The sequence below is a fragment of the Macaca thibetana genome, chromosome 11, assembly GCF_024542745.1.
Source record: "Macaca thibetana thibetana isolate TM-01 chromosome 11, ASM2454274v1, whole genome shotgun sequence".
NCBI classification, from domain to species: domain Eukaryota; kingdom Metazoa; phylum Chordata; class Mammalia; order Primates; family Cercopithecidae; genus Macaca; species Macaca thibetana.
Genome location: NC_065588.1, coordinates 28,407,460 through 28,420,051, shown reverse-complemented (window position 1 = coordinate 28,420,051; position 12,592 = coordinate 28,407,460). Strand labels below are relative to the sequence as shown.

Genomic DNA, 12,592 nt, shown 5'->3' with positions numbered 1-12,592 from the left:
CACGGATAGAAAGAATCAATATCATTAAAATGGCCATATTGCCCAGAGTAATTCATACATTCAATGCTATTGCTATTCAACTACCAATGACATTCTTCACAGAACTAGAAAAAACTATTTGAAAATTCATATGGAACCAAAAAATAGCCAAAGCAATCCTAAGCAAAGAAAACAAAACTGGAGGCATTATGCTACTGACTTCAAATTATACTACAGGACTACAGTAACCAAAACAGCATGTTATTGGTACAAAAACAGATCCATAAACCGATGGAATAGGAGAGAGACCCCAGAACTAAGGCCTCACACCTACAACCATCAAATTTTTTACAAAGCTGAAAGAAGCAAGCAATGGGGAAAGGACTCCCTATTCAATAAATAGTGCTGGGATAACTAGTGAGCCACATGCAGAAGACTGAAACTGGACCCCTTCCTTACACTATTTTCAAAAATTAACATAAGAATGGATTAAAGACTTAAATGCAAAACTCAAAACTATAAAATCTCTGGAAGACAACCTAGGCAATACCATTCTGGACAAAGGAACAGGCAAAGTGTTCACGACAAACATGCCAAAAGCTATTACTGCAACAAAAGCAAAAACTGACAAATGGGATCTAAATAAACTAAAGGGCTTCTGCACAGCAAAAGAAAGTATTTATACAGTATACAGACAATCTACAGAATGGGAGAAAGTATTTGCAAACTAGGCATCTGACAAAGATCTGATATCCAACATCTATAAGGAACTTATAAAAAAATTTACAAGAGAAAAACAGCCCCATTAAAAAATGAGCAAAGGACATGAACAGACACTTTTTAAAAGAAGACATACATGCAGTCAACAAGCATATGAAAAAAGGATGAACATCACTGATCACTAGAGAAATGCAAATCAAAACCAGAATAAGATACTATTTCACACCAGTCATAATGGCTATTATTAAAAAGTCAAAAAAATAGATGCTGTCTAGGTTGCAGAGAAACAGAAACACTTACACTGTTGGTGGTAGTATAAATTAGTTCAACCACTGTGGAAAGGCAGTGTGGCAATTCCTTAAAGAGCTAAAAACAGAACTACTATATGACCCAGCAGTCCCCCCATTACTGGGGATATAAATTGCTATATCATAAAGACACATGCAAGTGTATGTTCACTGCAGCATTTCACAATAGCAAAGACATGGGATCAACCTAAATGGCCATCAATGGATGGACTGGATTTTAAAAATGTGTTACATGTACACCATGGAATACTATGTAGTCATAAAACGGAATGAGATCATTTCCTTTGCAGGAACATGGATGGAGCTGAGGACCATTATTACCCTTAGCAAACTAATGCTGAAACAGAAAGCCAAAAACTCTATGTTCTCACTTATAAGTGGGAGCTAAATGATGAGAACACATGGAGAGAAACAACAGACACTGGGGCCTACCAGAAGGTGGAAGATGGGAGGAGGGAGAAGATGAGGAAAAATAACTAATGGGCACTAGGGTGACAAAATAATTTGTACCACAAACCCCCATGGCACAGGTTTACTTATATAACTAACGTTCACATGTACCCTTGAACTTAAAATAAAAGTTTTTTAAAAAGAAGCTTTATTTTAATGTCTATGAAGGTACAATTTAGATAAGAAAAAAAGAAAAAACTTCTATATTGGAAGTTTCAAATACCTTAAATACATATTTAGCTCTTTTTGTTGCCTTTAAGAGAACTCAAGCCACTTCTAAATATAAAGCAAACTGTAGAAAAAGAACTTGGATTTGAGAACTAGATTCACATCCCAGTTCTACATGAGAGCTCAGCACTCCAGGGTAGACACTGAGCCTTAGGTTCCCCATTTAGAAAATGAGCAAAACAACATTATTTTTCTTTTAAAAGTTTTATGATAAATAATTATAATGATTGGGGAATTGTTTTATGAAGTAAAATTATCAGAATAATCATCAAATAGGTGATCAAAACATAGACATGCAAAGTCTCCCAAATAAAGGAGAGCTAGTTATTCCCAAGTCAGAAAGACTAAAATATAAAATATTAATATATCCAGTTAATATATTTAGATAAATAATAAGATCAATCAGAAAGATTGGTAAATCAACCATAGAAACTTAAATAAAGGAAATTTAAATACAGAAACACAGGTAAACACTGGCAGGATTCATCTAAGTATTATCCAGAGAAAAGGGCACTTAAGCCAACATTTTAAATTTTACCAGTCCTATTGGCAAATTGCTGCAATATCATTAAACTCGATTTTATTTCATTCTCTTTACTCCAATTCCACACTCGTTACATACCTTTTAATCATAATATGACTTAACATTTGTTCTGCATGCAGCGAGAGAATGGACCTTGAGTATTCCAGTCTCTGGTACAGAAATTTCTCCTTGTAAATCAACTTAACATTCAGGCTTCATATTTAAGTTTCATAAGCTTAGTTTGTCTCTGAGAGATGGATTTACTCTCAATATAGTGATAAAATGAGATTAGTGAGTCTGCAAGGTTCTGTTTCCAATCTCAAACAAGAGCAAATTTAACAAGAAAATAACTGTTCATCTCTAAAGCCCCTTCAGAGAAACTCTGAAACACTTCTCACTTGGTTATGACATCCCAGTGTCTGCAAACGAGATAGCATACAGAAGAAACCTTAGATAACCAGTTCAATCCTCTCCATTTTCACATTTTACAATTAATGAGTTCTAAAAAAAATCAAATATTGCCTAAATTACCCTGTCAAGCATTAACATATTAAGACTACAATGGACATTTTCTGATTCCGATTCCTAATGGCAGTGCTCTTTCCAACCCTCCATACTAGAATTCCATTTGGAGAACATTCCTCAAAAAACGTTGAGTTCATACAAAGAGAGTTATGTTTTACATAGTAAAAACCTTACTTCATTAGAATATATTTATAGGAGGAGACAGTTAATATACGCTATTTCAGAGGTGGTAGTCCAACAACTAGGCAAAAAAAGAAAGAATATATCTCAGAGTAAATAGCCCATCTTAATTTAAGAAGCACTGTTGACCATGAATACAATCATGCTACTTTCATTCCAACATATGCAATTCACTAAACCTAAGCAATATCTGGGCATATTCAAGGAGATAGAGAAAGACTAGCTAACAATCACTATTTCTTTTTTTTTTTTTTTTTTTTTTTTTTTTTTTTTTTTTTTTGAGACCTAGTTTCGCTCTTGTTGCCCAGGCTGGAGTACAGTGGGCGATCTTGGCTCACCGCAATTTCCGCCTCCCGGATTTAAGCGATTCTCCTGCCTCAGTCTTCCTGAGTACCTGGGAGTACAGGCATGCGCCATCACACCCGGCTAATTTTGTATTTTTAGTAGAGACGGGGTTTCCCCATGTTGGTCAGGCTAGTCTCGAACTCCTGACCTCAGATGATCCACCCGCCTCGGCCTCCCAAAGTGCTGGGATTATAGGCATGAGCCACCACACCCGACCAACAATCACTATTTCTATAGATATGCATTAAATACAAAAAAAGTATAATCACAAAGGGTAAAAGCAAAGGGTGCTAGACAGTCCAGAAAGCCTAATTTGCATTAGATTTCTTCAAAAGCTACCTGTGTGCACTAAAATTTAAGCAAGAAAACAAAGTTTACCAGTATTCCATATGACAACAAGTACATGCCTAGAAAACTCCTTTTTCCCAATAGTCCAATGGAAATAAACCCACTCAATTTAAAAAAAAAAAAAAAAAAAAAAAAAGCTGTATCATGAATGTTTACAATTAGAAAAAGTGCTATTCTTACATAAGAAAACACTTTACAAATTCCTGTTAAATATGCTACAAGAGAAATCTGATTTCAGAAGAACCAGACCATGTCAAACACACTCACTGCTGAAAAAGAATAGCATGCCTGGCAGAGACAGACTAACATACCCCCCACTAAATTCATTACTAACACAGACTGTGCATCCCTAATCCAAAACCCTGAAATCTAAAATAATCCAAAATCTGAAACTTTTTGAGCATCCACACGATACCATAAATGGAAAATTCTGCACTTAACTCCATGTGACAGGCCGCAGTCAAAATTTCATTTCATATTTTAAAAATCTTTAAAATATTGTATAAAATTACATTCAGGCTATATGTATAAGCTATATATAAAACACAAATTTCATGTTTACACTTGGGTCTCATCCCCAACAAATACTATATAAATGCAAATATTCCAAAATCCAAAAAACTCTATCATCCGCAATACTTCCAGTCTCAAACATTTTGGATAAGGGATACTCAACCTTTAAACAACCATTAACTTCCATGAAAGAAAAAAATGTTCCACTGCTATACACCAATAATGACCCTGCTAGGAATCAAATCAAGCAAGAACTCAATCCCATTTACAATAGATACAAAAAAAATAAAATACCTAAGAATATACTTAACCAAGGAAATGAAAGATCTATACAGGAACAACAAAAGACTGATGAAAGAAATCACAGATGATACAAACAAATGGAAAAACATACCATGTTCACGGATAGGAAGAATCAATATTATGAAAATGACCATGCTCCCCAAAGCAATCTACAGATATAATGCAATTCCTATCAAAATACCAACATCATCTTTCACAGAACTAAAAAAAAATCCTAAAATTCATATGGAACCAAAAAAAAAAAAAGCTCAAAGAAACAAAGCAATCCTAAGCAAAAGGAAAAAATCTGAAGGTATCACATTACCTGACTTCAAATTATACTACAAGACTATAGTAACCAAAACAGCATAGAACTGTTATAAAAGTAGACACACAGGCCACAATAGAACAGAATGGAGAACCTAGAAATACAGCCAAATAACTACAACCAACTGATCTTTAACAAAGCAGACAAAAATATAAATTAGGGAAAGGACACCCTACTATTAAATAAATAGTACTGGGAAAATTGGATAACCACATGTAGAAGAATAAAACTGGATCGCTATCTCTCACCACATGTAAGAACTAAACCGAGATGGATTAAAGACTTACATCTAAGACCTGAAACCATAAAACTTCTAGGAGAAAACCTAAGAAAAATGCTTCTGGACATTGGCCTAGACAGATAATTTATGACTAAGACCCCAAATGCAAATGCAATAAAAACAAAAATAAATAAATTGAACCTAATTAAACTACCTTTATGAAAATAGTATGAAGCTTTCTCAAGGAACTAAAAGTAGATCTACCATTTAATCCAGCAATCACACTAGAAGATATCTACCCAAATGAAAAGGAATCATTATATCAAAAAGACATCTGCAGGTGTATGTTTATTACAGCACAATTCACAAATGCAAAGATAAAGAATCAGTCTAAGTGCCTATCAACCAACGAGTGCATAAAGAAAATGTGGTATATATACACCATGAAATACCACTCAGCCATATAAAAGAATGAAATACTGTCTTTTGCAACAACTTGGATGGAACTGGAGGCCATTATCTAAGTGAAGTAACTCAGGAACAAAAGAACAAATACCACACGTTCTACTTGTAAGTGGTAGCTAAGCGATGGGTACGCAAAAGCACACAGAATGGTCAGCCTCTACAACAAATAGCATCATTATCCCCCAATGCTCCTTAAATCATCTTAATTAGATTTAACTTGGAGTAAAAAAAAAAATTTTGTATTGGTAGGGTGGTGGAAATTATCAAAGGTAAGAAAAATAAAATGCATTACCAACTTAATGGTAGTACGTGAGGCTCTATTTTATTCATTGTAAATATTCTGAGTAAAGTTCATTTTCATTATTTTAGTTATCCTTTTTGTCTTTTACCTGTGATATATGTACATTTCTACCTTTAAGTTACGATATTCAGAAGGCTCCTTTATCTTTTAAAATATCTTTTCAATCAATATTTCAATTCAACAGTTTACAAGTCTTTTCTATACATGCACAGATAAGAGAAATAGGAATATTCTAACAGATTATCCCACTGTTAACATTAAATCCAGGGTACTATGGGATAAATCAAACCAAAAAAAGTATGTCCTTTCAACAACATTGGTCAGCAAGTTTCTCAAAACTTACAAAACTGCAAAAACAGAAACAAGATCAAAAGACTGGGTTAAAATCACTTCCTTTTAATTATGTCAACTACTTTCTATACACTACTCTAACAACACTGTTGCTAATGGCAGACTAAGGAAAAATAATAATTATTATAGCAAAATCTATACTTAAATAGATTCAGAGACACATACATACACACAAAAGAAAATAAGAATACTGTGATAGCCTTTTGAAATGTCAACCTGGATAAGCTAATAATGAAACACTAATCTAGATGTTGCTGTGAAGGTATTTTGTATGTGATTAAAGTCCATAATAAGTTTACTTTAAGTAAGAGATTACCCTAGATAATTATGGACCTGATTCAATCTTTTGAAGGGTCTTCAAAGCAGAGTTGAGAGTTCTCTAGTAAAAGAGAAATTTTGTGTGTGGACTACAGTTTCAACCTGTGCCTATGGGTTCTAACCTGCCCCTCCTGATGGACCGTCCTATGAATTTCAGGCTTGTCTAGTCAGCTCCACACTCATGTAAGCTAACTATTTATTAAAACAAAAAAAAATCTTAATATATACATCTCCTACTGGGTCTGCTTCTCTGGTTGAACCATGACTGATACAAATACCATGTCCATACAACAAATGATACTCAAATCTTTCCCAAAATTGCTTAATGAATAAAAACTTCCCAATTTATTAAGACCAAATAGCATTAAGACCAAATAGATTATTGCCAAAAAACATATCAATGCTTCAAACCCTTTCTAGAAAAATTAAGTGATAAATGAAGACATGCAGAGATGGAAAAAAATGGACAGTGTAAGTCTCAAACAGAAAGCCATATTGCATAGGAGAGCTTTTTTTTTTTTTTTTTTTTTTTTTTTTTGGAGAAAGAATCTCACTGTCACCAAAGACAGAATACAGTGGTACAATCATAGCTGACTGCAGTCTCCAACTCCTGAGCTCAACTGATCATCTCACCTCAGTCTTAAAAGTAGCTGGGACTACAGGTAAGTAGCTGGGACTATACATGCATGCCACCATGCCTGGCTTTTTTTTTTTTTTTTTTTTTTTTTTTTAAAAGAAACACAGTCTCACTATATTGCACCGGCTGGTCTTGAGCTCCTGGCCCCAAGTGATCTTCCTGCCTCAGCCTCCTAAAGTGCTGAGATTACAAGTATGAGCCACTGCACAAGGCTGCACAGTATATCTTAATAAAAGGTTTAGTAATTCACTAATCGTTAATTAGCAATTCTCTTTAATACAAGGGTATTTACAAAGGTGTGGAAATCATTTACCTATATGTTCTTCTAATCCAAGATCTAACACATCACCATTATAGACATATAGATTATAAAAAGAATTCTGTATTACATATTACTCATTCAACAGAAATGACAACTACAGTAAGATCAGTAATTACCTCACAGACAGAATGATTTTACAGCTAATGTCATGTTGTAAATACAGTATTTCAGACTGAATTAAACCATAAAACACATACTCAGATGGTAAATCCAAACATCAGAGATGTATACAGGGAAAAAAAAGTGAAAGACCTATGAGAAACAGTTACAGAAGGAGAAAAATGGGAAGGTAATGTACAAAACTAACTTAATTTTTTTCTCTTCACAATAAAACATAAAAGATTTATTCAACTGCATAAGATTATTAAAAAGGTCTACTAAAATCTTGCAGTATTATCAAAATACAAGCATGACTGCTAGTTTAAATAGATGAAATATCCGAGAAAAGAACTGTGTACTTTCTGTTCTAGTCTGTTCACTGACTTTTATTTTATTATTATACTTTACATGCTAGGGTACATGTGCACAACATGCAGGTTTGTTACATATGTATACATGTGCCATGTTGGTGTGCTGCACCCATTAACTCGTCATTTACATTAGGTATATCTCCTAACGCTAACCCTCCCCACTCCCCATACCCCACGACAGGCCCCGGTGTGTGAAGTTCCAAAAGGTGACACCCTGCTCATATCAGAGTGCCTTTGAGACAAATTTTTTAAAAGAATCAAATATGTTTGGAGATATAATTCCATTTCCTCTGTTTATATTCTCAACTACTCAAATGAATGAGGTAGATAAATATAAGCTATATCTAAAACAGTAGATATGTTATCATATTTTAGACCACACCTGACTACATAAACAAAAGTATATGACTGAACGCTTCATCGTATATATGCACAAAGAGATACTGCAAAGAAAATATATTCTTTTTTAATCTGTCCAGCACCATGCTTTACAGAAAGAAAAACAAAGTTTCTAGCATTTTTTCACATAATATTCTATTAATTCAACCAAAACTTATAATGTGCTAGTACAAAAAAAGGGTTTAGTGGAATAGACAAACTACTCTAGAAATTTCAAGTGGAAAGCTTTAAGATAGGGAAATTCCTGATTACAAAATCATAATTAAAAGTGCTGGAGGACCAAAAGTTGAGTCAGGAGAGTGAGGCGCGGGATCAGCAGCTCTCCATTTACTCTCCCACCGAAGTGATCCAGAACCAGAAAGGAGCTGGTGTCTCCCTTCCCAGGGTCAGGAAATGCATGGTTTAATTCAGTGGAATATCTGTTTCATGCATCGAAATCTAGACCAATGAGTCTTCACCTTAAGAATAGATTACTCTGAGAGTCTAAAAGAAGTTATGAACTTCTCTCCTAGGTAAGTCTATATACTTATACGTGCATGACTTCTGTACTTAACTTGAGGGATCTCATAAGATGCTATTTCAAAGTTTTATTCAAGAGGATACAAATATAAACAAGACAGTTTCCCAATCCTAAAGCTCACATTCTAGAAAAGATACATAGACAAACTTTTATATCACATAAAAGATTTGGAATATTAAGATAAAAGTACAGTGAAGAAAAGGATTACATCATATTTAAAAAAAAAAAAAAAGACTTCACAAAACTAATGATCCTAAGGTAAGCTTAATATATGACACAGAACTTGCAAGAGAGGGGAAAGGTAAGAAAAAGAGGAAAATGAGTATTTAAACAGCACCATATCAGGCATATATACACATTTAATCTTTAATAGTATATATTATCATTTTAATCATATATATACATAATTGTATATATATCTGTATATAGGTTATATAATATGTATGCATGTATATGTGCATATTCACACTTGATTTTCACAATACTTTTTTAAGTAGATATTATTACCATTTTACAAATAAGGAAACAGGTACTTGAAAGGCTTATTAAGTTGACCAAGGTTACATAGCTGTTAATGATGAAGCCAGGATTCATATCCAAGTCTGTATAATTCTTACTAGGACTTTCCAGGCAAAGAGAACAACATATTAAAAGCTACAGAGTCATGAAACCACAGGATGTGTTTAGGGAACAGCAAGTACTTCAATATAATTGAAAAGTAAAGAGCTCAAAAGGAACATGATGATTACAGACACTCCAGTCCTAACTATACTGAATAAACAAAAAGACTTGAGAAAGACTTATACAGGTAGTTATCTGGCTTACGCTCCTAGATAACAGTTACTTTTATTAAGTGAGAAAAGAAATAATAGTTCAAGTGTGAAACAGTAAAAGGTGAGATATGTTTTAGTGATGCTGACTTTAAGTTACATATCAAGGCAGGAAGGCTCCAAAGAAGGGTTAAGAATGATGGCAGAAATTTGGGTATCTTCAATTAAAAGATTTCATCAAAGAGAAAATACAAAAGGGTCAAGGACAAAACCCTAAAAACAATTGTTAAAAGGAAGGGAGAGAGAAGATAAGTAAAAAGTCAAAAGGGAAGATCATAGTAGTAGGAAAGAACCAGGGGTATAAAGTGTCATGACTGACAACAGAAAAGAGACTAGCTAACAGCATAAAATGCCACAGATGAAACTAAACAGTAATTAATGAAAATGAAAGGTCACTTCAACATTTGGGATTAGGCAGGCTAGAGGACTGACAGAAAAGCTCAGCAGAGAAAGAGACTTTTCAACTGGGCTATGAAGGAAGAGTGTGATCTGAACACGCAGAGATGGAGAAAATGTTTTAGCTGAATAGCACAACTAGAAAAAAGAACCAGAGGTAGGAATAAATTGCAAATATGTGCCGGGAAGTACAAGTAATTTTCAGTTTTACTGTGCCACTAGTATGACAAGGGTAACAGTGAATGAAAGTCTACAGAGTCTGGCTACTACCAGATCATAATGGCCCTTGAAAGAGAGACAAAAGAACTTAGGGTGGTTCTAAACTAACTACTATGTAAAGATGACTATATAAAAATTATTTTGGAAACCATGTATAGAATGAATTACAAGGCAAAGAAACCAGTTAAATTAGTGTTATAACAGTCCAGATGAGATGTTAAATCTGACCTACTTGATCAAAGTGAAAAAAAGGAGGAAGGTTGATGCAAGAAATAGAAAAAAATTGACTACAGGTTGAGTACTCCTTACTCAAAATGCTTGAGACCAGAGATACTCAGATTTCAGAATATTTACCATCCCAAATTTGACAATCCCAAATCCAAAATTCTCTAATAAGCATTTCTTTCAGCATCATGTAAGTTTTGGATTTTGGAGCATTTCACAGTTTGGATTTTTGGATTTGGGATGTTCAACCTATAATAGTACTTAACAAATGCAATTCTATTCAGTTTTTGCTAAAAGTTAAATAACTGAATTAGCTAAAAGGCAATATAAGTTTAAAATAAAGAGCATCTGATATACCAAAATGTTATTATCCTCATTAAAGAAAAAACCCAAACTGAAATTTAATTGAGGTAGTACCTATAGAACTCATGATGAGTATGAGAAATTCCCTTTGTGACAGTGTCATTTATAAATCTCTAAAATGTTCAATACTATGAAGGTGGTCAGTTTTAGGTGTATTCTTATAAAAAGATATTTGAACACAGGCTTTTCAGTTCTAAGATATTTGTTAATTTTAATATCTACTCTACATGATCTTACAGGGAAATATTTAACATTACTTACCAAACTTGTAAATATATCACTGTAAGTTATAAGCTTATGAAATATGGCTTTAATCAGCTTTTAGGAAAACTGATAGCATATCTCTGAAATTTCACTTCCCGTAAGTCTTAGCGGGTAAGTAAAGCATAATTAAAAATTTAAAATCTAATATAAAAAGCTGAAATTTATCTAAATTACACATATAACTGTATATAAACCTTTAAAAATATACATATAATTTTCAACAGATGAACACAGGGTTTATAGCATGGATCCTGTTACATTAGATTTTTTTGTGAGCCCACAAAAAATCTTAACTAATATTTACAATGGGAAAAACAATAAACAATTTTTCTAAAGTAAATGACCAGTTAAATTTCTATACTCTCAAACATAAAAAAATCACTGTCCTGTTATGAAAATGAAAAATCATTTGCTCCAAGATGTTGAAAGGCTGATTCAGACTCAAGAACCTAACAGTACTCGGCAATCTGAGTAAGGCATAAATTACAATCTACCCCTCAGCCAAGATCTTTATCAATTTATAAGTTACACAGGGAACTGCACACTGTATATGATAGAAATAGGAAAATGTGAAACATTTTCCACCATTCATATAATTTATATCCTTCCCATTAAGAGAAATAAAATGGTTATTTTCATCATGCACTTGTGAAGTATGATTGCCTATTTATTTCACTTTACTATAAGAGATTCCAGAAAACAAATATTTCTCTTTGGTTTACACCCAGTGAATCCAAAATGACATCAGGTTTAAGTTATAAACAGTATTATCATGACCAATAATAATTCCCTTTCTTTCTAAAGAAACATCACTCAAAAATTCTGAGAATCATATATATTACATGATTATATATACACAAACATACATACATACAATATTCAATTACATAAAGATGCCAAATGTCTTTAAAAATAATCAAGGAATATAAATTCACAAATTATTTACATAGGTCATGGATCTAAGAAAAACGAATTTTTATACAAGCACAACTGACATCATTTCTAAGTAGGCCATAAGCATAAATTACAATAATGATACAATACTCTGAAGTGCATTAAAGGCACAAATGTCTTAGCAGTAGAAACACACTAATATCAGATTCTAGTACATAAGATCCCCATATGCTTCCTTTTTCACATGAATAGTTTTTCACTTTTGAGAACATTACGGCATCAAATGGCAGAATATATTAATAAAGAGAGAAGCAGGAAGGAAAGAAAGAAAAAAAAAAAAAGCTACTTAACTAACTAGAGTTCCAGAAGGAGAAAGAGAATGGAGCAACAACAACATTGGTAAAAACAATGGCCAAGAATTTTCAGAAGTAATAAAACTTCCCATAATTAATTTGTTGAGCTTTTTGGGCTTATTAAATCTAAAGATTCAATCCATACATGTGGAAGCCCAATAAATTCTAATCAAAGAAAATAAGGTATCCTTACTTAGTACATCACAGTAAAACTATAGAACACCAATTACATAGCATTAAGTCATAAAGTGATTCAGAAAGAAAAGAGCAATTATCTTCAATGGAACAACAACTAATGGAATCAACTAACTTCCCA

The 12,592-nt window shown here is 33.1% G+C and overlaps 1 protein-coding gene across 10 annotated transcripts in view; it reads right to left on the bottom strand.

Moving 5' to 3' along the window:
* Positions 1-12,592, bottom strand: part of CCDC91 (coiled-coil domain containing 91) — a 366,740-nt gene that overhangs the window by 270,767 nt on the left and 83,381 nt on the right. The window lies entirely within an intron of this gene.